This window comes from Aquarana catesbeiana, linkage group LG09 (genome assembly GCF_042186555.1).
Source record: "Aquarana catesbeiana isolate 2022-GZ linkage group LG09, ASM4218655v1, whole genome shotgun sequence".
NCBI classification, from domain to species: domain Eukaryota; kingdom Metazoa; phylum Chordata; class Amphibia; order Anura; family Ranidae; genus Aquarana; species Aquarana catesbeiana.
This window is the reverse complement of record NC_133332.1, coordinates 131211679-131236161: the sequence shown is the minus strand read 5'-3', so window position 1 is coordinate 131236161 and position 24483 is coordinate 131211679.

The following is a 24483-nucleotide window of genomic DNA, read 5'->3' as shown; positions in this document are numbered from 1 at the left end:
AACGTAATCCAATGACATAGCAAGCAGAAAGGGGTTGATGTGTACTTTCCCTCAAGTGAAAAGCCTGCAATGCACTCTGTGAGTGGAAAACAATGGCACAAACCCTAATTAAAAACAAACTATGCAAAATCTATCCTCTACTTGGAGTAAGATGAATGTAGGTAATTACCAGGACTTAACTGCACTTGACTAGTCCTTGCTAATTCCTTGTCAGTGCATAGGTATGCTGGCAGTGGGGAGCTTTAAACCTAACAGTGGAGCACTCAAACTTCCAGTGAAGGCATATATAATCCAGAAAGGTTAAATATATCTTTGCAAAGTGTCCCAAACCCCCTGCAATGAAAGAATGATGTGCTCCCCTTTACATAAAGCTCCACCAGCAGCAATAGTGTCCCAGCAAGGGTGGGTAAAATTCAATACACAAGAAAGTGGCCAAGATGGATGGGAAGTAGGCTGCACTTTCCTGATTGTGTAAATTACATTGTCTCTGGCTGTAGATGTCTAGTGATCAATTAACTAATTTCAGATTACCTAATAACCTCTATTAATCAACTAAATGAGTGCCATAAAACTATTTATACTTAGTATTAATAATCTTCAATGACACCATGGGGGTCATTTACTAAAGCCGTGCGCCATCAGTAGAGGTGCATGGCGAGGCGCAACACACATTTCCATATTTACAAAATGGTGCACCTGTAACAGAGCACGAATCCCCTATTTACTATAGTGATCTCAGCGCACGGGAGAATGCAATCTGTGCACCACTATAGACATGGCGCAAACTAAACATTCAGAAATACCTGGCAGGAAATCCCCCGAGAGTAAATACGGTAGTGCCTACACAACATGAAATTGCACATAGCTCATTAAGGAACAGATCCATTTTTAATCCCCCGATCAAAGATAACAAACATATTGATGTTTTTAAAAAAATTGTTTTAGATGAAGTCAAGGACCTGAAGGTAAAAAAGAGAGAAGATCCTAAGTTTATAAAAAATGGTATCCGGAAGTTGATAAAAAGAAGAGATATCGTGATCCGACCAGCAGATAAGGGAGGTGGGATTGTGATCCTCTCAAAAGAGCAGTACCACAAATCAATGACTCAGATGCTAGATGATACAAAGACGTACACTAAGTTACTAAAGAATCCTGTATTCAGCTGTCGGAAAGCACTTGAACAAATTGTACATTTAGGTGTAAAAAAACTGGTATTGAATAAAAAAGAAGCAAGATTTCTTATACCAGACTCCTGCCGCACACCGGTTATATATCTATTACCAAAAATTCACAAAAACAGAACTGACCCACCTCCGAGGCCGATAGTCAACAGTATAGACTCACTAACCTCGAGGATGGGACAATATATTGACACCTTTTTACAGCCAGCAGTGCAGAAGACAGAAGCGTACCTAAGAGACACTAAACAGATGTTGCAAATTATCGAAAATTTTCAAGTAGGTGATAAATCATGCGTTATGGCCACAGCGGATGTATCATCCTTATATACGGTGATCCCCCACCATCGAGCTTGTGAGGCCGCAAAATGGGGCCTAAGGAATTATACGGATCTCCCATGCATCCAGAGAAAGTTCCTGATAAAATGTCTGGAATTTAGTCTCAAGAATAACTATTTCTGGTACAACAAGACCTATTACCATCAACAAACGGGTGTTGCCATGGGAGCAAGATTTGCCCCAAGTATAGCGGGCCTTTTTATGGCAAAATGGGAGGAGGAAAATGTCTTTAATAATCGTCCGAGAGAACTAGTGATATACAAAAGGTATATCGATGATATTTTTATATTATGGGACGGTGAAGAAAACGCACTAACAGAATTTTTGAAAAAACTGAATATTAATGACAGGAATATTGAATTAACTTGGGACATGAGTAAGAACAAAATTGACTTCCTTGATCTTGAGATTACATTAGAGAAATCTAGACTCTGCACGAAAACGCACTTTAAGAGTGTAGATAGGAATAGCTACCTCCCAACGAAGAGTTGTCACCATAAAAACTGGATTTTTAATATCCCAAAGGGCCAATTAATGCGGATCAAAAGAAATTGCACGAAGATTGAGACGTTTTTTGAACAAGCTGAAAAGATGGGAGAGAGGTTTATCTCAAAAGGCTACGATCGCCAATTCATTAATTCTAAAATTACTGAAATTGCAAGTATGGATCGGAAAGAACTAATTAAAGATAAGGAGATACAAAGTAACCCACTTGAAGGTATACCGTTAGTTTTAGACTTCAATGTGCAACATAAAAGAATGGAAAGGATCATTAAGCGCCATTGGAATATCCTACTGGCAGATAGACAGCTGTATGAGATTCTCTCGAAATATCCAAAATTTGTGTACAAGAGGGCACCCACAATCAGAGATCTAGTAGTTAAAAATGTTGTTGACCCACCGAAGAAACCTTTTTCATTTTTTACCGGTAACGTTTTTTTTCCGTGTAAAAGATGTTTTGCGTGTCTAAGGACTAAACGCCCAAATGAAAAAGTATTCAATTTTACCTCCACGAGCACTGGAGATACCTACAAGGTAAAGGACTTTATTTGTTGCAACACCGAAGGAGCGGTATACGCCCTCGAATGTAGTTGTGGTCTCCAATACGTTGGCCGTACAAAAAGACCGTTGAGGGTCCGCATCAAAGAACATGTTAAAAACATCATAAACGGCTATGATAAACACAGCGTTTCCAAACATTTTTTGATGCACCATAATAGGGATCCCACCCACCTGAAGTTCTGGGGTATTACACCGTATATCAAACACTGGCGGGGGGGCCACAAGGTGAGAACTTTGAGTAAACTTGAATCCAAATGGATTTTTACCCTTGATACGTTCTCGCCTCGTGGCCTAAATATTGAATTCGACCTCAATTGTTTCCTTAGTGATTTTTAATTTTACCACATCGGATTAGCACTACTATTCTCATGCGATTCTAAAACTCTCAGTCAGGACATATTTAGATACTATGCTAGGATTTTCCTAGAATTTTAAATCTTTCAGTTAGGGCATATTCGGATATTACGCGAGGATTCCCCTACTAATTGAGTTCCCCTCTCCTGTATCTCAATGTAGTCCCATTATTTTGGGGTTTATTTATCAGTACGTTTTTGCCTTATCAGCCCATTGCTTATTGCTCCTATTGTGTTAAATTGATTTATTATATTTGATATATGATCTATGATTTTATCTATTTATCCTTTATGGTTCTCAAATGAACAAATTCATGTGACTGATATTTACCTTATTACCTTGTGTTATATTTTACCTATGACAGCATTGAGCACTTGTCCCTTCTATTTTTCGTTCTCTATGTAGATATGGGTTATATACCTTTTAATGAGTTATAATCTTCCCTTTTATAATGGCAAACAATGCCTGTTTTTAGTAGGTTTTTAAGTTCTTTTAGAAATTAGTTTTAGTAGTCTATTGTGACCTTTTTATTATACTAATGATGTCCCTGCAGTCTGCTACCTCCCTCTCCATACATCTGTCACATAAAACTCCTCCTGACAGAGATGGATCGAGCACCAGTCACTCTATCCTTCCTTGCTGACAGTACGGGAGTGGAGATAAGGCATGTCCCATCTAATTGGCCGCTTAGATCAGCTGATATATAGTATGGGCGGGCGCACAGTACACCCAAACATGGCCGCGCCGTACGATCCCCAGGAAAATGGCCGCTGTAATGTTAACTATAGGACTCCGGGAAAATGGCCGCTCATTAGCGCCCATTATAAGACTATTTAAAGACAAGATTCTAGCCTGTACTTATTCTCTGATGAAGTCACGTGGTGTGACGTCACGCGTAAGGACGGGACAGGCTTTACATGCTGTGATAGTATTACGAGCCCGCCGCTCGTCGGAGATAGGAACAAGATTGTTTGTTTTTATGTGAGTACCTTTGTTTTACCTAATAAAGCTACTGGTTTAAATAGTATTACACTATTGGGGCTCCCCGTGTTTTTTATTCCCCTGCATTATCGAGGGAACCACCCCCCTGAAACTAGGACCGCGAGGATAGGTCTCTGCATCCTAGGAGGACCCCCCATAAGATTCTTGGTCATATGTACTTGCTCCACTACTTCAAGGAGGACCCCTGTAAAGATCTTGGTTAGATGTGCTTGCCCTATTACCTTAAGGTAAGGGGCCATCTTTTACATGAGTGGTCTTACACGAAGTTGAGCACCGTGTGATTTACGTCAAGCACCACGGAGCGACTGTTGCATGCCAGGACGCTACCACTATTATTTATAAAGAACTTTTTTTGTCACATCTGGTGCATGCTCAATTATCCAAGTCACATTTTTTATTATCATTGCCTGCTATAGTTCCGGATTATCCCTGAACTTTGCACTGGTTTACATTTATTTATTGTTGTATTCTCTTCATCTTGCACCTTGTCTCTTTATGTGCTATTCCCTGTGCCACTTAATTTGAGTTACACAGACTCTGTGCTATGATGTGATGATTGTTTACACTTTTATTTTTTTGCACATGATTACAGTTATGGACTAATGATTTATGGCACTATTTATGATGAGTGAATTTGTAGTTTATTTATTTTCACATTTATTTGTCTTTAGCACTGCCATTGTTTATTTATGAGTGTGATTTTGTATGGCTATTGCCAACACTTCTTTGCTGTTTTATTACTTTATAGTCACTTACTATCACCCTAAGGCTCCTAATAAGGGTGTCCAGGATTAGCGCAACACCACTGAATATTTTTATGGCGCACAGCATCTCCAAATCAATATTAACAAAAGATGGACGTGCCAATATTATGGGGTGATGTGAGGAAGTTTAGTAACAACTGCCCAAGTAACAAATATGCCCAAAATAGAATGAGAAAGCAACTTTTTCAGAGAAAGCCTGCTGTGTCTGCAAGTACGTTTAGAACTGCGTGAGATCAATGTAAGCAGTGCGCATGCGCAAGCAGCTGTTGCGCTCGTTTACATGCGTTTGTTCACTGCGTGGCCAAAATCTTAGTAAATGTTAGGCAACGTACATGCAATTGCATGGGTTGAACGGGCGCACCTCTAAACTTGACAATTTTTTTTAAGCTGGTTCACCTTTATGTTTTTTTTAAAGGAGATTTGCACACAGGTTATGTTAGCATGATACATTGCCAACATGTGACATGCACCTTGTTAAAATTATGTAAAAAGACTCTCGCTCCTCTAGCTCCTCCTAAAAGGGTATTTAACCTTCCCCCTCTAATGCATATGATTTCCTTGAGCTAGCTTTTGCTTTTAAAGGGGAACTCCACACTCCATTTTCCAATGCTCTCTTCTTCCCACACCAACCCCTTGGATTTCCATGGGCTAACTTTTGCTTTTAAAGGGGAACTCCACACTCCATTCTCCAATGTTCTTGTCTCCCCGCTCTAACCCCTTGGATTTCCATGGGCTAACTTTTGCTTTTAAAGGGGAACTCCAACTCCACTCTATTCTCAAAAGGCTTTGAGCTGCCTTCACCAATCCAAACCACATCCTTTTTCAGAGAATGCAACAGGGCCAGCTACGAAAGGGGCGAGAAGAGCAATCCCCCAACCCCCTCCTGAACTATACAAGGCCACATGCACTCAACATAGCTGGCTTCCTTTGGGGCATGTTGGGCCCAATACCAACCACAAAGCACCTTATACCCATTAGTTTAAAGGGGTTTGCCACATTCTGTAAGCCCCCTGTTTGCATCCCCCCACAACCCCAGCCTAGGGTTGTGTGGAAGAGGCCCTTGTCCCCCTGAATATGGGAACAAGGTGGTTGACTTTTGGGGTGCCCAAGTGTGTGGGAGGGGCACAATATTTTTTTAGTTTGGGGTGGTATTTTTCACGTGGGGGTTCTCATTTTAGGCCTTAACAGACCCAAATGGCCTTGTATGTATTGGGGGCAGGCTATTTTTTGTTTCGGTTTAAAATCTTGCAGCTGAAATGTAGATTTGTAAGTTTTCTTTAAAGCCATACATCTTTCAAGCAGCATTTTGGATACATGCTGCAGATGCACCACTTTACATTCAGAGTAAGCCCCCCCCCCCCCCCCAAGTTACTAGCTTTTAAGCAATTTTGCATTTTTAAAGGCACTTCTCCCTGTTTTGTTTTTGGGGTTGTCCAAATTGGTGACATTGATATATGTCCCTCAGGGTGGGAACTGGGCCCCCATACCCATTTTAAGGCCAATAAATAGAATATAAGCCAGCCAAGTGGGAACTAGCAAAATTATCAGGTCAGTTCCCATAGACTGCAATGGTATCTGTTGTATAACTTTTGCCCATGTTAGGCTCTTCGTTTTCTCCCCTGGACCGTGGGGTGTTTGTCCCATCTGTAATTTTGTAGCATGCTGGATGATGTGCTTAATTTTGTGCTAGCTGCATTTGGGTTGTTCTGGGTATGTTCAGGGACTTTGGTTTTTGCTGTGGCTTTTGGTGTGTGAAATGCATTTGGGTTGTTCTGGGCATGCTCAGGGACTTTGTTTTTTTATGTGCTTTTTGTGTGTGAACAGCACTTGGATTTTTCAGGGCATGCCCAGAGAATGTGTTTTTTTGGGTTAGTAATTTAAGGACATCCTTAACAGGTGTACCCACTTTAAAGTTCTGTCTCTACATTGGGTGAACTTGCATTTAGTGTGTTTCATGGACTGTGCATGTGTTTTCAATTGCCTCATTAGCACACAAACTTGTGTTATATAAAGCTTGCAGATAGCACTCTTTATCTTGTCCTGAAAAGAGGCAAGATTGCTTGATGGTGCGTGTGTGTGTCAAGAGAGTACATTTGGGTGTCCTCATAGAGTTTGTACAATGAAGGATATTGCCGCAAAAGCTTGACAAGAAATATCGTCCAATCTTAACATCTAGGAAGGTAAATAATCAAGGTTACAATCATAAAATGCAGAAGAATGATAATGCATTATAATACAAGGTATTATTGGAGTATTTACACATTGTATAACCAGACTCAACACACACAATTGCCCCAACAGGCAAAGAACAGCAATTTTGAGACACCCAGCATGGGTGTTCCCCCTGGGGGCGGAAACGGGGGGCTAATGAGGCAGACTAAGAATAAAAGATATATGAAAAAATATGTTGGTTTGGGTATCAAACGGGTTAGAATATGCTGCTAAGACATGAACACTGTGTGTGGGGGTAGATAGGGAGAAAAAGGGGGAAAAAAAAGGGAGGGGCGGTTGGAAATGGGAAGGGAGAAAGAGAAGAGAAAGAGGGAGGAAGGGGGGGAAAGAGGGGGGACAGGGAGGCTGGAGGGAATGGGAAGGAAGGGTAGGGAGGAAAGGAACACGGGAAGGGGGAAGGGGTGGAAGGGAAGAGGAAGGAGGGGGGAGGGGAAAAGGGGGGGGAGGTAAATAGGGGGGGAGGATGGGGGAAGGGGGGAGGGGGAAGGGGAGAAGGGATTAGGGGAGGGGGATGAGGGAGGGAAAAAGAGGGGAAAGGGGGAGGGGTGAAAGGAGGAAAGTGCGGCAGAGAAAAAAAACCCACAATTATTGGCAGGACACCCGGGAAGCAGTGCACAAAGCAGGATTTGATAATATATAACACCCACCCAATAATGAGAGGAGAGGAAAAATATTGTTATGACACCCGGGAGTTGCCAGCACTGTTCAATAATAATATAAAGGGTCTGAAAAAGAAGGGGAAAATTAATCAGGCAAAATATGTACCATAAAGTTATGCCTATAAACTCCCCTTGACCTGCCTGGAGTGTATGGTCAGAGCAGAGCTCACTATGCAATGGAGCCCAGCTAATGCACCAAACAGTCCATTTGGATTGAACAGCTTAACGCCCTTACACCTCCAGGCCTCAACGAGGCACATACTTACAAATATTTTCTATAATACTTCTTTCCCTCAGTTTCCTTCTGGTTTACTGGTATTATTATGTACTCTGGAACTGCACCAGTGGAATCCTATGTCCCATTAATGTGTAATTGCTTTTTGTATGTTATTTTTCATATTCATTTATTTTCTGTTAGATCAAGTTGGCAATACTCATTCTGTAAGAACAGTCTCTTGAAAAAAATATTTTTTGCAATCTTATTTGTATTAAATTTGATTCGGCATTGGTGTTCCTTCTGGGGGATGGGTTCTCCTTGCCTCTCCACCAGGTGGGCACACTTTTCGCCGGTTTTGTACTTTAGATCTTTGTCCGTCTCTACCAGCTTCACCTTTAGTGATTGTAAGAGCTTGAGGAGTTTATTCTCCCCCTGGCGACAGGCACGCGCCTCTCCAGCAAGGGGCGGGCCTTCCTATTGGTTAGTGCCTCCCCTTGCTTCCCTGTGGAGATGCTCAACAAGCATCCCTAAAGGGCTGTGTGCGCACGCATTGGGTTTCCGCGCATGCACAACAGGGAGAGTCGGACCCGGTGACGCCAGTGCCTGACGTTGTGCTGCGTTGTACGTAGGTCCGGGTTGGGGGTATGTAAGGCAGCCAGATCGGCCGCTTCCACATAGGTGGCAGACACCTGAGATCCGTTACAACCAGCCACACAAAGTGAGTCTCATTATTTTTAAGGACTTGGGAATACAGGTCGTCTCTGCCTTATCATCTCCTCTCTCCAGGCCGGTTCTGTTTGGTGCATTAGCTGGGCTCCATTGCATAGTGAGCTCCACTCTGACCATACACTCCAGGCAGGTCAAGGGGAGTTTATAGGCATAACTTTACGGTACATATTTTGCCTGATTACTTTTCCCCTTCTTTTTCAGACCCTTTATATTATTATTGAACAGTGCTGGCAACTCCCGGGTGTCATAACAATATTTTTCCTCTCCTCTCATTATTGGGTGGGTGTTATATATTATCAATTCCTGCTTTGTGCACTGCTTCCCGGGTGTCCTGCCAATAATTGTGGGTTTTTTTTCTCTGCCGCACTTTCCTCCTTTCACCCCTCCCCCTTTCCCCTCTTTTTCCCTCCCTCATCCCCCTCCCCTAATCCCTTCTCCCCTTCCCCCTCCCCCCTTCCCCCATCCTCCCCCCCTATTTACCTCCCTCCCCCCCTTTTCCCCTCCCCCCTCCTTCCTCTTCCCTTCCACCCCTTCCCCCTTCCCGTGTTCCTTTCCTCCCTACCCTTCCTTCCCATTCCCTCCAGCCTCCCTGTCCCCCCCTCTTTCCCCCCCTTCCTCCCTCTTTCTCTTCTCTTTCTCCCTTCCCATTTCCAACCCCTCCTCCCTTTTCTTTTCCCCTTTTTTTCCCTATCTACCCCCACACACAGTGTTCATGTCTTAGCAGCATATTCTAACCCATTTGATACCCAAACCAACATATTTTTTCATATATCTTTTATTCTTAGTCTGCCTCATTAGCCCCCCATGTCCGCCCCAGGGGGAACACCCGTGCTGGGTGTCTCAAAATTGCCATTATTTGCCTGTTGGGGCAATAGTGTGTGGTGAGTCTGGTTATACAATGTGTAAATACTCCAATAATACCTTGTATTATAATGCATTATCATTCTTCTGCATTTTATGATTGTAACCTTGATTATTTACCTTCCTAGATGTTAAGATTGGACGCCTCCTGCGGTAGCGGCATTGGCCGCGAAACTGTTGAGGTCAAACATCCTTTATCACATCAGTGTGCCTCCATCTACACATGGGGGTTTTACTTAATGCTATTTTAATGTGTACTTAACTGTCTATGTTGTAACATCCCTCAAGTTGTTGTTGTTATTAATTGTACAGTATTTTTTGTAATTAAATAAATTGAAAAAAAAAATCTATGTCCTACTTTCTATTTGGGTACCGAAATAGTCCAATAACTTTCCTCTGGGGAGGCAGGACTGTGTTGGAGTAGCCCTTGTAATATTCTTCTCATCCCTTCTAACTTATAGAGTTTGTAACACATGCATTTTCACTTTGTATTTTATTTGTTATGTCTTTGCAAAACAGATGTGTTTTAGAGCAAATATTTTTTACTTTTGTTTTTTTTTTGTTTTTTTTTTGGGGGGGGGGGATATTTTTCAGTGGTATATTTTTGATGTTGTCAATCTGTGTTGTTTGTAGGTTGTTAGTTTCACTTTGATTTAATTGTCTGTGCTGCACTATTTAGCAAAATCTTCCTAAAGTTGTTGTGACTACTAAATGTTTAAATCCTTAAGAGACTGTCTGTTTGTGGGCTCAGTCCTTTTAACTCCTGTTAATTTCCTCTGCAAAATGGTCAGACCTCAAAACCATATTCTGTTAGTGACTCAAATTAACATACATGTGTTTTTTGCTTTCATAGCTCTTTTCCAAGTCCTGTTTTGTTGACCAATAACATTTGTAGCAAATTTTTATGTGTTATGTGTTTTGTTAATAATTTATTTTGCAGAAGCATGCTCAATCCAAGTAATGCATTTTACACTACCCCCACCAAACAATTTTCATGCAACAGATTTCCCAGCTGCACAGCTGCAGCTTCACTAGGCTGATTGGCATAGCAAAACAAAAAAAAGTGTGATTTGTCTAAAAGCTACTTTCCTGGTGCCTCCATGGTAGCATATGCATGGATTGTGCATATGCTGCCATGGATAGGCATCAGGAAAGGGAAATTACAGAGAGGTAAGTATTCCATTTTCCATTTTAGCACAGTGGTTTTCAGTCTCAGTCCTTAATTACCCCTGACAGGACATGTTTTGGGAATTTATCTTAGCTAAAATAGCTGTTCAAAATACCAAGCAATTGACTGTGATTTAAAGCACCTGTGCAAGATGAAGGAAAACCTGCAAACATGGCCTGTTGGGGGTACTTGAGGACCACTGATTTAGAGCACTGAGCTAAAATCTAGCTCAAGACAATCCTATTCTAATTGTGGGCATTTGAGGGAAACCAAGTGAGTGTTAGAACCCCTGCTTGTCTTTGTTAGGTTGAGATTTGTGTCCTTTTTCTGAAAATTGGCTTCACTTCCTGTCACATAGCCAAACAGGAAGTGAGAGTAAAAACATACCAATGTCTTTCTTTGGGGACACACAGGTCAATCTAACTAGTGTCCCCATTAGGAAAATTGCACTCTAGCACGTTGTTGTGTACACCCCAAATTATTAGGTATTGTGGGGTTTTTTAAAGGCAAATCCACTCTGCAATACAAGTGTACTCACTGTAAATCAGAGAGGAAGCACTGGTGATTTTATCATCCAATCACGTAGAAGCAAAGATGCTGCTTTTTTTAATTTTCCTGCTCGGATCTCCAGCAACTGCATTTCCAAGTGCACTTGTAGTGCAAAGTGGATTTGCCTTTAGTAAATACCCACCAAAGTCCAATTTACCTAATGGGGAAACTAGTTAGATTGACCTATATGTCCCCAAGGAAAGACATTGGGTTTTACCCTCACTTCCTGTTTGGTTATATGACAGGAAGTGAATACATTTGAAGGAGAAACTGGCAAAATTTGTGAGGTGTCTTCATCCTATCGGGGTGCAGACATCCCCCAAAACTGACAAGACTTCTAATCCCCCTGTAATCTATCCCCAAGCAAAAATAAGAAAGGATTTCATGTAGTTTAACTTTGCAAAGACACATTCCTAATTTCAACTGTGATGCATGTCAATGGCCCATTTAGACCTTGTTTAATGGAAAATAACAGTTGCCTTTCACTATAAACATTTGTTAGCTCAGTCCTGGAAATCTGCATCTGCTTTACTATTAATTGACATAAAAATTAGGTTCCTGCAGCTAGATGTACCAAATACATCTAGATGTGCGACCGCTGTGTATGTGAGATGCGCAACTGCTGTGTGGGCGGAGGTATGTACCCGTGGCACATATCTGGTGACCAGCACACAGGAATGACATCACGCCCCTCCAGGAAGTTGCTTGTACTGCTGCTAATTTCTTCCCACCACCATGCCCCACTCACTGTTCTCTGAGGAAGAGATGATCCTTATTTGCAAATTAAGATAATTTTTATTTATTTTTACATGAAGTGGTGTTTGTGTGGGTTATTTGTGTATGTCTAAATGATTTGGCCTCAAAACACACACCTACTTCCTGTGTACAGATTCACTTCCAGGCCAATGTATATTGCTTCCTGCTTCAGTGTGTGTGTATATATAGATATATCTAAATATATCTGTATCTATAGATGTAGGTTCTTGTGTCCACCAGCAGAGAGAAGTTGGGTAAATGCCACGCTCCCAATTATGGAGGCATAATAATGGTCTAGCACAGGGGTCTTCAAACTACGGCCCTCCAGTTGTTCAGGAACTACAATTCCCATCATGCCTAGTCATGTCTGTAAATTTCATAGTTTTACAATGCCTCATGAGATGTGTAGCTCCACAGCAGCTAGAGAGCCGTAATTTGAAGATTCCTGATCACTCTAGCATTTCAAAGCTATATTAGAAGTGATAGGAATGAGATTAGCATCAAGAGGGTTAATTAACCGAGAACACCTACTAATTGCCTAATAAGACACATCCAATGAGCTAAAATTAACTATTAACTAATATGTATTGGGCGTGCGCTAATATCAATGAGAAAACCGCAGTTACCCTAGAGAGAGTTGCAGTTTACATATTAGGGTATTTACTACTGCTATTTACGATTCAATTTGCGCCGGTTTGCACGTTCAATTAATGACTTTTCCGGTGCACCAATTAATGTATGAACTGGTGCAGTGCCTTCTTCTTAGTAAATCACCCCCTATGTATGGTTCTTGCCCTATAATCCATTAGTAATAGATCAATATGGAACTTACCCTAAAATCCAATAATAGCTGTAAATAAAACCATTTAGATCTGTATCAATAAAGAGACCTCTGGAATGCATTGGGGGAGATTTACTAAAACTGATGCGAACAGAATCTTGCCCAGCTGTGCAATCAGCTTCTAGTTTTTATTAGCAAAGCTTAATTGAACAAGCTGAAGTTAGAAGCTGATTGTTTACTATGTACAGCTGCACCAGATTTAGTAAATTTCCCCCAATGTGTCCAACTCTTCAATTTGCTTCATTTTGAGATAAGTATTTCTTATCTGATTATCTGATCCCCTCCAATGCCTCTTAGTTTGTTAGGCCAGTCATACAGGGTTTGTATCAGGGGGTAAGACCCCTTTCCCACTGCCAGCGTTTTTCAGGCGCTACAGCGCTAAAAATAGCACCTGTATAGCGCCTGAAAAAAGCGTCTCCATTCACTCCAGTGTGAAAGCGCGAGTGAAAGCCCTCTAACTGGTCAAGACTCAAACCATTAATGGGCAGGATGAATGTACCAAGTTGACTGATTGATCAACTTGGGTACAACCAGCCTGCCGGATTCACTTTCGATTATCGCAAGCAGCTGCTATAGCAGCTAGCGATTATCACTGCCTTCCCACAGCAAGGATGGCTTCCACCACCCCACCCCCCTGCTGGGATAAGAGGGATTCCAACAGAAGGCAGAGCGATCAGCAACAGGGATTCCCTTGTCAATACTGTCTGAGTTGATTGGGAAATCATGCAAATTTCTTTCCTGCAACCTGTCAGATACAGATGAGGTTGGAAACAGGATCAACATAGGAACAGTATAATAGGATAAACAGAACTGACACAGAGTACTTGTGCAGTTTAACCTCCCTGGTGGTATTCCCGAGTGTGGCTCAGGGTGAATTTTCATTACCAAAAGCGGTAACCCTGAGCCACACTTGGGATTGCATCGCAGGATCCAGGCAAAGTTACTTACCTTGTCCCGGGAATCCTGTGATGTCTCCCCCGCTGTGTGTACGAGCTGTGTCCTCCACTCTATTACAGTGTTGGGCTCCATTCCCTGCGAGCATTGCGACACACAGGAACGGAGCCCGACGCCAAATTCAAAAAGTGAAAAACATTTAACACACACAGTACACTGTAATCTTACAGATTACATTACTGTATCAAATAATTTCACGTCCCTTTTGTCTCTAATGCTTTGTCCAGTGCCCTGCATGCAGTTTTATATTATATATACTGTTCTTTCTGCCTGGAAACTTGAGATTGTCCATGGCAACCAAAAAGTGTCCCTTTACGTCAAAAGTGATTTTAGATCAGCTAGAAAACAGCAATAGTAAATTAGAATCACTTGCAGAATTGAGCGATAGTGATTCGTGGGGAAATTTGTCATCAAACACTGAAAGTAATGACAGCTACAATTCTGCAACTGAGCAAATTTCAGTGTTTTTGATTTAATTACATTATTGAATACATTTTATTATTATTATATTATTGTTTGTTATAATTATTTATTATAATTTATTATAATTTATGATTTCGTGTTTCAAACTTTATCATACCCGGGATGTCTACTAGACTCTTGTTTGGACAGATTTAAGTGTGTTATTCCTAAGAACTACAGGCCTTCAATATAAAATGTCAACTTTCCATGTGAAACAATGTACCACTTTTTAGCATAAAAAAACTGACATAATCATAACTATAGGGAAGCTAAATAGCCTGTCTTGCACCAATAGTTACTCGTGCATGCGCACCTGTTACTCGGCCATGGGCCTGCGTGCATACAAACGTATTTCCTGACAGGCGTTCAGCTCATGTGTGTCATATCCTCTTTATTCTCATCTTTTCATAATGGTTTGGTTTTGCTTCCTCTTAATTTTTTTATTTGTCCCTTTGAAATACTGGAGATCCACCTACGCCAGTGGCAACTTCTGGTAGGTATATACTGTAACTATTTCTATCTGTAACTTCAAAATAGGAATTTTGTACAGACCTTCCCCTCTAAATTAAAAATAGCTAAATCTCAGAAATAAATCCTATTATAATCCAAGTGCCAGAGACACTTATGCCCCGTACACACGGTCGGACATTGATCGGACATTCCGACAACAAAATCCTCGGATTTTTTCCTACGGATGTTGGCTCAAACTTGTTTTGCCTACACACGGTCGCACAAAGTTGTCGGAATTTCCGATCGCCAAGAACGCGGTGACGTCAAGCACGTACGACGAGACTAGAAAAGGCCGGTTCAGAACCAAGCGCAGCACCCTTTGGGCTCCTTTTGCTAATCTCGTGTTAGTAAAAGTTTGGTGAGAGACGATTCGCGCTTTTTCAGACTCGTGGCTTTCAGATCGTTTTCTGCCGTTCAGTTTGTGCTTGTGGGTTTGTATCTGCTCTTCAGTGCGTGCAAGCAAGTTCCGCGTGACTTTAGTCACTGTATTCTTGTTCGTTCGTTACTGGTTTTCAGGTCGCTCTTCACAGGCCTTGCTGTTCTTCAGTGCGTTCAGTTACTTCGTTCTGAGCAGCCGACCGTTTTATAGCCATGTTTCGCTTGGTGTTGGGGTCCTGACCTTGACACAAGTCCAGTCCATGAACAGGGTGGGGAGGAGTTCATGGACCAAGAATTGGTTGCTTCAGCGTGACCAGTTCTGTTATATGCCTTTGCTCCGTGAGATCCGTGAGAATAATCCTGATGATTTCAGGAACTTTCTCAGGATGACGGACCCCGTGTTTCACCGTTTGTTGGCTTCGCTGACCCCCTATGTCAGCAGGCAGGATACCTGCATGAGGCAAGCCATCACTCCGGAGCAGAGGTTGGTCGCTACCTTGCGGTATTTGGCCACAGGGAGAAGCCTGCAGGACCTCAAGTTCTCGACAGGCATCTCCCCCCAGGCTCTGGGGATCATTATCCCAGAGACCTGTTCTGCCATCATACAGGTCCTGCAGAAGGAGTATATGAAGGTAAGATTTTTATCCTTTTATATCACATTTTATTGTATTGAATGTTTGATAATATATTGTATTTCTTTCCTCATTCCCTAATTACCATGATTGTAATATGCTGTGAATGTCCCCTTTGTTCTCATGCATGCTGGATTTTTAGGTAATTATTATTTTATGTCCTTCATACATATTTGCCCTTCAATAACCTCTCCAGCATGGTGTCTCCTGCCCTATATTCACCTCATGTAGTCATTTAACAATGTATTTTATCAGCTCTATAGTAGTGCTTTACCCCAAACACCCCCTAAAATGTTTGGAAATGTTATTTTGGATTTAAATTCAGGCAGAGGGCCAGAGGCTTTTTTTTGTGGTGTCCCCAAATTTTTGGTAACCCTCCCCCCCCAACTGCTAAGTCAGCTGATCCCAATTCTCTATCCTCAATCATCTATCTGCTGACTTTGCCAAACCCATACACACTATACCCACCTCTATAGTGCTCAGATTTATGGATGAATTCCCCAAAGCATGTAGTGCAAGGACCTGCCTGTATACTTTCCAATGGTACTGTTTAAAGTTTTTGTATCCTATTATTATCTTGATAGGTAATAGCAGAATGTCCAAATGTGCTCAAATGTGTACAGTGTGTATTTATATCTTTGTATTATGACACTTCTTACCTGTCCAGTGGTCTGCCATTAGTGTAACTAAGGAGGGGCTGTTCCAAGTAATACCCATTATTTAGGCATTCATCTCTCAATGAAGTGAAGAGGGTTACCTGTCCAAGAGTCCCCCCCCCTATAATGTTAGAAATGGCCCATGAGAGGGGGGGGAGGGGGAATATGATAGGTGTACCTTATACTTTGTTGTTGTTAAATTCCCCTTAAGAAATGCTATCTGGAGGTTGACCCATAATGTTTGTGTCTAATCTGCTTGCCAGGTTTCTGTGAAAAAATAGTAATGTTTTTTTTTTTTTCCTCAACAGTTTCCTTCCACGCCACAGGAATGGCAGACTGTGGCCTCCCACTTTGCCCAGCGGTGGGACTTTCCTAACTGCGGAGGGGCAATTGATGGGAAACACGTCCACATCGTCCCACCACCCAACTCGGGGTCGTACTATTATAACTACAAGGGGTTTAATAGTATAGTGATGTTGGCGGTGGTGTCGGCTAATTACGAGTTCTTGTATGTGGACGTGGGGAAGAATGGCCGGATGTCCGATGGTGGAGTCATCGCCCAGACGGAGTTCTACAGGCGTCTCCAGAATGGCAGTTTGGACTTGCCACCTCCAGAGGACAATGTTGAAGGTCTCCCATTTGTGTTCGTTGCTGATGAAGCATTTGCGCTGGGGGACCACCTGATGCGGCCATTCCCGATGAGGACCCTCACCCCGGAACAGAGGGTTTTTAATTACCGGCTGGCCAGAGCCCGAAGAGTGGTGGAGAACACATTTGGAATCCTGGCCAGCCGGTTCCGACTATTTCTGACACCCATCCATATGGCGGAGTATAAACTGAACCATATTATACTGGCGTGCTGTGTTCTCCATAATTTTTTAAGAAAACATTCAGCCAACTATGCTGGCTCAGTTGGGCCTGAGGCCGGAATCCCAAATACTTCCACAATGACGGCACTTGAAAGCGGCCGTCCTGGCTTGCCCTCCCTGAATGCCCGTGATGTCCGGTTACGATACCTGGAGTTCTTTGCCGGTAGGGGGGCTATCAATATGCCAGACAATATGTGACACCTTTTTCAAATAAAAAACAACCAAAAGCAATTCTTTGTGGCCATTTACTGCTTGTGTTTGTTTTAGCTGACCCTGACAGAAATGTGTTGAGTGCAGAAAATGTCGTGATTGTGTAACCTTATAAAAACAAGTGTTGGCTGGTACTTCCTAAATGCAAAAACACATTTCACTTCAAGTGCACTTGCAACTGCACTGAACCTGCACTTGTAGTGCAAAGTGTATTTGCCCTTAGGAAATAACCCCCATTTGTGCATAAAACAACAATTACATCACCCCAAAAGTGTTGTAGTGTTGAGACAATAATCCACACATTCTTGAGTAAGGCACTTTTTTATACCTGCACAATCACATGTGCATTTACCAAAGGTTTTTAAAACAAACCAACATGTTTGTTGTATAAAATGTTTGCAGTAGCATTATGAATAATCAAAATATCCATTTCAGATAAAACAGGCCTGTGTAAAACCAACAAGAAAGCCAAAAAACTAGAACTTACAAAGTTCACATTAGGTAAAACCTGAAGGCTATATCAGACATCAGTATTTAGGAACTGGGTTTGATATAGCGTTCAGATGGGGGGAACTCACCCCTGGAAAAGCCAAATTTGGAAGATGCACACCAATTTACGAATGTCAACATGTGCTATCTGCCATCAGGGGGGATCAAGGGACGTGTTTTGGGGGAGCAAGCCCTTCCTCAACGCTACTTTATAATTGAGGAAGGGGTTGCACCCCCAAAACGCGTCCATTGATCTCCCGTGATGGCAGATAGCACATGTTGGCACACTGTGTGCATCCTCCAAATTTGGCTTTTCAAAACATTGTAAAAATTGAAATTACAGAAAACCGGTCATTTTGTGGGGTTTAAATTCGCCCCAAAACATCAATGATGTTATTATTTTTTGTAATAACATCACGTATTTGTTGCTGGATGTTTTGCAATTGGAGATTACATCCCATGATCTCCCCTATCAGTATCTGGGCACTTTCTGATGTAAATCGTTCTCTCTCCCTCACATCACGATCACCTAAAAAGAGATAAAGAACAAAAAAAAGGTCTCAAAAATCTGCCACCAGCCATCTCTTTTACCTGAGTCTGTGGTCGCAGACACTCACCTCTTGTGGTGCCAATCTCCACCACGTCTTCTTCTTCCTCCTGCTCAGCATCTTGTGTTTGGGGTAGTTCCCCTTCTTCCAGAGGGGGGGGGGTCTGTGTTCTCCTGGGATGAGGAGTGTCCGAGTCTTTTCTCCCCTATGTAAAACAAAAATGGTATACTTAGCACACAGATATTTGATGGCAGAACTATAGAAATAGGAAACATTGCTTGGAAGTGGGGTACAATTGTCTATTTTAGCCGAGTTCCAAGATGTATATTTTTTATTGCCCTTTGTCAAGCTGCAATACTTTACCTGTTTAGTACAAGCTTCACAGATGTAGCCCACCCCTATAGTATACACTGGAGCACCTGTGTGCCCCCCCTAATAAAAATGGTGTTCTTGTGTCCCACACTAGTGCTCCAGTGTCCAGATGTGAAAACAGCTGCTCAGTGTCCTCTCCTTACACACAATCTAGTTTGCAATTCATTCTAGTAACAAACCCATCTACCTAAACAAATATTTGACATCCAAGTAGGCCCCAAAAAAATGTTGGAAAATGCATATGGCCTAAACAATGGTGTTATAGAGGCCGAACGAAAAATGTTTGATACGAACGAATAATGGGCCCATGAACATTAAAGTTGACCTTTTTAAACGTTACAATTAATAAAAGCATATGGAGCAGAACGAACGGAATAAAGCCAGAAAGAATAGAAACACAGCACAACTACTTACTTTTTTGCAGCACTCTCCGGATCTTTCGGTACTGCTCTGGCTCTCTCAACTTCAGGTCCGACCACCGCTTCCTGAGCTGATCTTTAGACCTTCGTACCCCGAAATTCCGCTCGAGACTCCTGACCACTTTCGCCATGATCTTGGCCTTTCGGATGTTCGGGTTGGGGTAAGGCCCATATTTTCCATCATAGTCGGACTTCTTCATGATGTCGACCATCTCCAACATCTCCCCAAACGACATATTTGTGGCCTTAAAACGTCTCCTTCTGGATCGGGACGTGCCTGGATCCGGGCTTTCCTCCTCCTCCTCGTTGCTACAATTAGCACGCACCTGGTGTGACTCCGCCATCATGCTCTTCCCCCACTGCGCCGAACGAAAAGGGGCAGGGAATAGAATAGAAAGAACGTCAGGGGCGGGCGGAGTTACACACATGCGCAGTGTCTATAAAGCGTAACACGCGTGCGTATTACGTACGATCTGTGAGCGGAGGAAGGAGCATTGGACGCGCCGATCGTAAGAACGAAGGTAAGAGACAAACTTGGGCCTATACTGCTTCTAGATTGAGGCCTATATTGTAACAAGATTAGGAGAGTTTGGTCTGACATTAGGCTTTGTCTTGTGTTGTGTCTTGCAGTGAACATGGATATTTTAATGAGAGATACTGACTTCATGTCACTATTCATTGATATGCTAAGGGAGCTGCCCTGTCTGTGGGAGATTACCCACCCCCATTTCAAGAACCAAGCAAAGAGGAAGGCAGCACTGGAGCAATTGTGTGAAATTGTGAAGCAGGTGATCCCCACGGCAGACATCACTTATTTAAAGATATTAATTGGTTGCCTGAGGAGCACATATCTAAAGGGGGGGGAAGAAAGTCCTGGATTCACAGAGATCCAGAGCAGCAGATGACATCTATGTCCCCAGGATGTTGTACTACGACAGGCTGCACTTTCTGGCAGGCCAGACTGAACCCAGGCCATCCCTCTCCAGTCTTCCTTCCACGCTTCCTTCCCCCCCCGGCTGAGGCTTCTGACGCCCAACCTGGGCCTTCCAGGCCATATGTGGAGGAGCCCAGATTGAGCCAGGTATAGCATTCCTCTAAATATTTCTGCTTGTCCAATCAATGATGTTAACTAGATGTTAGTTGGGAGTACTAATTTATGATTGTGATTGATGATGCAAAAACTAAAACCATGTCCCTTTTTCATACACAGGGAAGTCTCAGCCAGGAGGTGGCTGATCTGCAGGTCCCTCCACCCACCCTGAAAACAGAAAGTGGCAGCAGGAGGAGTAGCCTAGAGGAGGCGGCTATCAGATTTTTTTGGAGGGCTACAGAGGTCCTGGGAGCACCCCACACCAGGCAGGAGAACCTTGCGGCATTCATTGCCTATAAAATGCAGAGGATGGAGGAGGGCCAACAAGCCATGTGTCAGGCCCTCATATCAGAGGCTCTGGAGAAAGGTGTGAGGGGACAACTTACACCTCACACACAGCTTTGGGATGGTCCTCCTCCTCCTCCTCCCTCTCCTCCAGGTCCTCCCAGTCCTCCTCCAGGTCCTCCCAGTCCTCCTCCAGGTCCTCCCAGTCCTCCTCCTCCTCCAGGTCCTACTCCTCCTCCTCCTCCAGGTCCTACTCCTCCTCCTGCCACATCTCCTACTGCACAGCCACAGCCCGGAAGGAAGTGTGAAAGGAAGACCAGAGAGTGATTGCCCTGGATCCAGTCTGGTCGGCCAAACGATGCAGCCTCTTGTGGTACCACAGCCTGGGGACACTGATGTCATCTGCTGCTATCCGAGTCTCTGTGAATCCCGGACCAGACTGCCCTCCCTTATATATGGACTCCTCAGGCCACCAATTTTGAGGTTTAAGAATTGATGTCTGCCGTGGGGGTCCCAGGCTTCACTAATTTCTGCTGTTGATCCAGTGTTGCCTTCCTCTTTGTTTGGTTCTGAGCCCTTAATAAAGGATTTTTGTTTTGAATTATACTCTCCTATGTGTTTTACTTCAAAAATGATGGTTTGTTTGTGAGGATTCAGGTACATTTCAAATATACAATGTGAAATGAACAAGGGACACCAACAACAAACAATCTCCTTGAGATTAAATAATAAAAGATATCGATGGTGTTGGGGTAACTTGCCACACAAAACACACACAAAAATATTCTGGAGTAAAAATAAAAATAACATTGAACAAAGATCAGCCTTGGAAAAAATCCAAACATTAAAGAAAAAAAAATGGCTTAAAAACCAAAAAAAAAACCAAAAAAAAATATAAAACTGTCAGATGTGACAACTAATAACAATATATTGAGGGAATCCCACTAAAAAAACACAAATCAAACTTTGTGAGAAGTGTGTGTGAATATGAGCAGCAAAACGACTTAATTCTTGTCCCATTATAAAGAAGAAGAGAGTGCGCTGTATTAAACCATTTTTAACATTGCAGCGTGACGAAAGTGCTGTATCCATTGCGAACGCTAAGTTTACCAGAACGAGCTGTCCCGTGTCGGAATTTCTTCTGAGCATGCGTGGCACTTTGTGCGTCGGAACAGGCCACACACGGTCGGAATTGACGCGATCGGATTTTGTTGTCGGAAAATTTTATCTCCTGCTGTCCAACTTTGTGTGTCGGAAAATCCGATGGAAAATGTCCGATGGCGCCCACACACGGTCGGAATTTCCGACAACACGCTCCGATCGGACATTGTCCATCGGAAAATCCGACCGTGTGTACGGGGCATTAGACTGTATATGTTGGACCTAGGCTGTTGAAAGAAATATTTAATGATTCCATGGTCCTTCTCCAAATTATGATGACAATAGCATCAATAAAACATTTCAATCTCTTCTTCCCAGTAAGACTAGAAAAAGATTGGCTACACTCAGGGCATACTTAACTCCAATATATAGCCCTGCTACATGCATATTTTTTTGATGTGTAAAGAAAAATCAATTGTTCTATGAAAGGATCTTTTTGTTGTTCAGGTGCATAATAATATATACAGGACAGCTACTGCTGAGTTTCTGCAGCACAGTATTACTGACCAAGGAATGTAAGCCTGGCTTTCAGATACAGAAAAAGAATCTGCTAGCACAAGAATAAATATTTCCTTTATAAATGAATCATAAGATGTTTGAAGGCAAAGAAGCATACAATATGGACATCATATTAATCCGGTTCCTGTCAAATGCTTGAACAGGTGGATTTAAATGCTGGCAACTAGAATGCCTGGACGCATGCTGCCTGACTTAACAATTAACATATTTAGGAGGAACATGAACAATATACTGTATATGTGTGTTCTGGTTTGATCTATTTATGTGGTTGGTATTATTTACTTTATTTTTTTACATGTAACTGTCCTCTTCTAGGCAGTTATGCAAAGATTAAACACATCAGTTTAAACAGTGTGAATAAAACAAATTTGATGCCAATGTCACTAAATATTCCCAACAATAACACTTTGTGTTATACATTTATCTTTCAATTTCAAGTGAAAGATAGATGTATAGTATTTGTGCATAGTGCCAAGTGTCTGATGTGTGATGTGTGGTGTGTGAATGTCTTACAATTGGCCTGTTGTCATTCATCATACATGTGAATATGTATGCCTTAAAAAATAAAGGGTGATAATAAAAGAGGGTTACGTTATACAAAAGGTAATAACTGTGAAGGATGCCTTAATGCTGTATGTGGTGTTACGAAACAATATGATTTTCATGGGCAGTTTCAGCTACAGCATACACTGGCAGCACATGTTTTGCTGTGGAATTGGTTTATTTCTTTCACAAACAGTTTAATTGATATAAAGCAGCAGCACCCCAATCAAGTTAATCTCAGTTCAAAAAAAGTTTTTTTTTAGGTAGTTTTAGTAATAGTAATTGGCCAGTGGTTCGCTGTGGCTGTCGTTGATTTTACAGATACAAAACTGTCCTGCTGCTGGCCATTTTCTGTCAAGTTTTCATAAAAAATTAGGAGGCCAGACTGCAGATGATACAGCAGTGTAAACTTGGTCGGCAATAGTACCTTTAAATGATTTGAATTGGCTGAAATATACTAGAAGGAGCAACAGGAAAACTTCAAATAAGAAGACTAGGCGCACATTTAGTTGAGACAAAGATCATAGGCTGGGGATTTACTGCAAGAATTAAGATACTGCAGAGAATTCAGCAATCTACCATTGGAGCCACACTTAAGGCGATTGCTTCCGCGTTCCTTCTTCCAGCCATTTTGCAGAAACCATCTCCTCTTGTTCCTATATTGCGGGACTTCAACACTAACAAAAAACTTTACTGCCTTTTGGATATTGGCAAATTTAGCTTCTTACACTTGGCTCCTTCTTCCAGCTGCCCTTAATTAGTGGATATTCTGCATTTGTTGGATCCACTGATGGACCCTTGGTCTGTGTACCAGATTTATCTCTTCCTAAATCAGGGTTGTTGCACAATCCTACACCTTTTGAAAACTTATGTCTAGACACCTCCTATGTCCCCCATCTCTTATCTCAATTATATAAACTATTAATTGCGCTATCGGAAATTTTTGTTCCTCCATATACTGTACATGTAAATGGGAGGAGGATCTGCAGTTGACCTTCTCTTTGGCGTAAGTAGAGCGGGTGTTCTTTTATGCACATAAGCCTTCTATTGCAAATAGGTTTCAAGAGCAGGGCTATACAATTTTATTCCATTGGTATAGGGTTCTGAATACTCTATATAAGAACTTCCCACACATGTCTAATCTTTGCTGGAGATGGGGGGGGGGGCTCTTATTTGCATATCCTTTTTGTGAACAAGTTTACCAGTTAGTACTTAAGCTCACATCAGTGGACCTGGGGACTCACCCTATGAGTTACTTACTTCACCACAATAGTGCCCCATTTTCAGGGTATGAATCCTCACTTACGGTACATTTGTTAAATGCAGCCAGGGCTTGCATACCTGCTTTATGGAAACAGCCTGTCACTCATTTCTTTGTGGATGTCTAAAATTAATGATATTGAATGCATGGAACACCTCACAGCTTTTTTCTACCATAGAGAAGAGAAGGTTATTGACACGTGGTACCCATGGTCAATTGTTTTCTATCATACCATTTGCCAGGAGTTGATCGACCAGCAAGACCCCGCCTAGAGCATTCTTATAGGGCCGGAATATTTTTTGGGGTTCAATTATTTAATGCTGGACTGGGTTCCTTCCCTTACTGGTGCACCCCCCACCCCCCACATTCTCTTCCCCCTTAATCTCCCCTTCATTTCCCCTCTTCCCCACACCC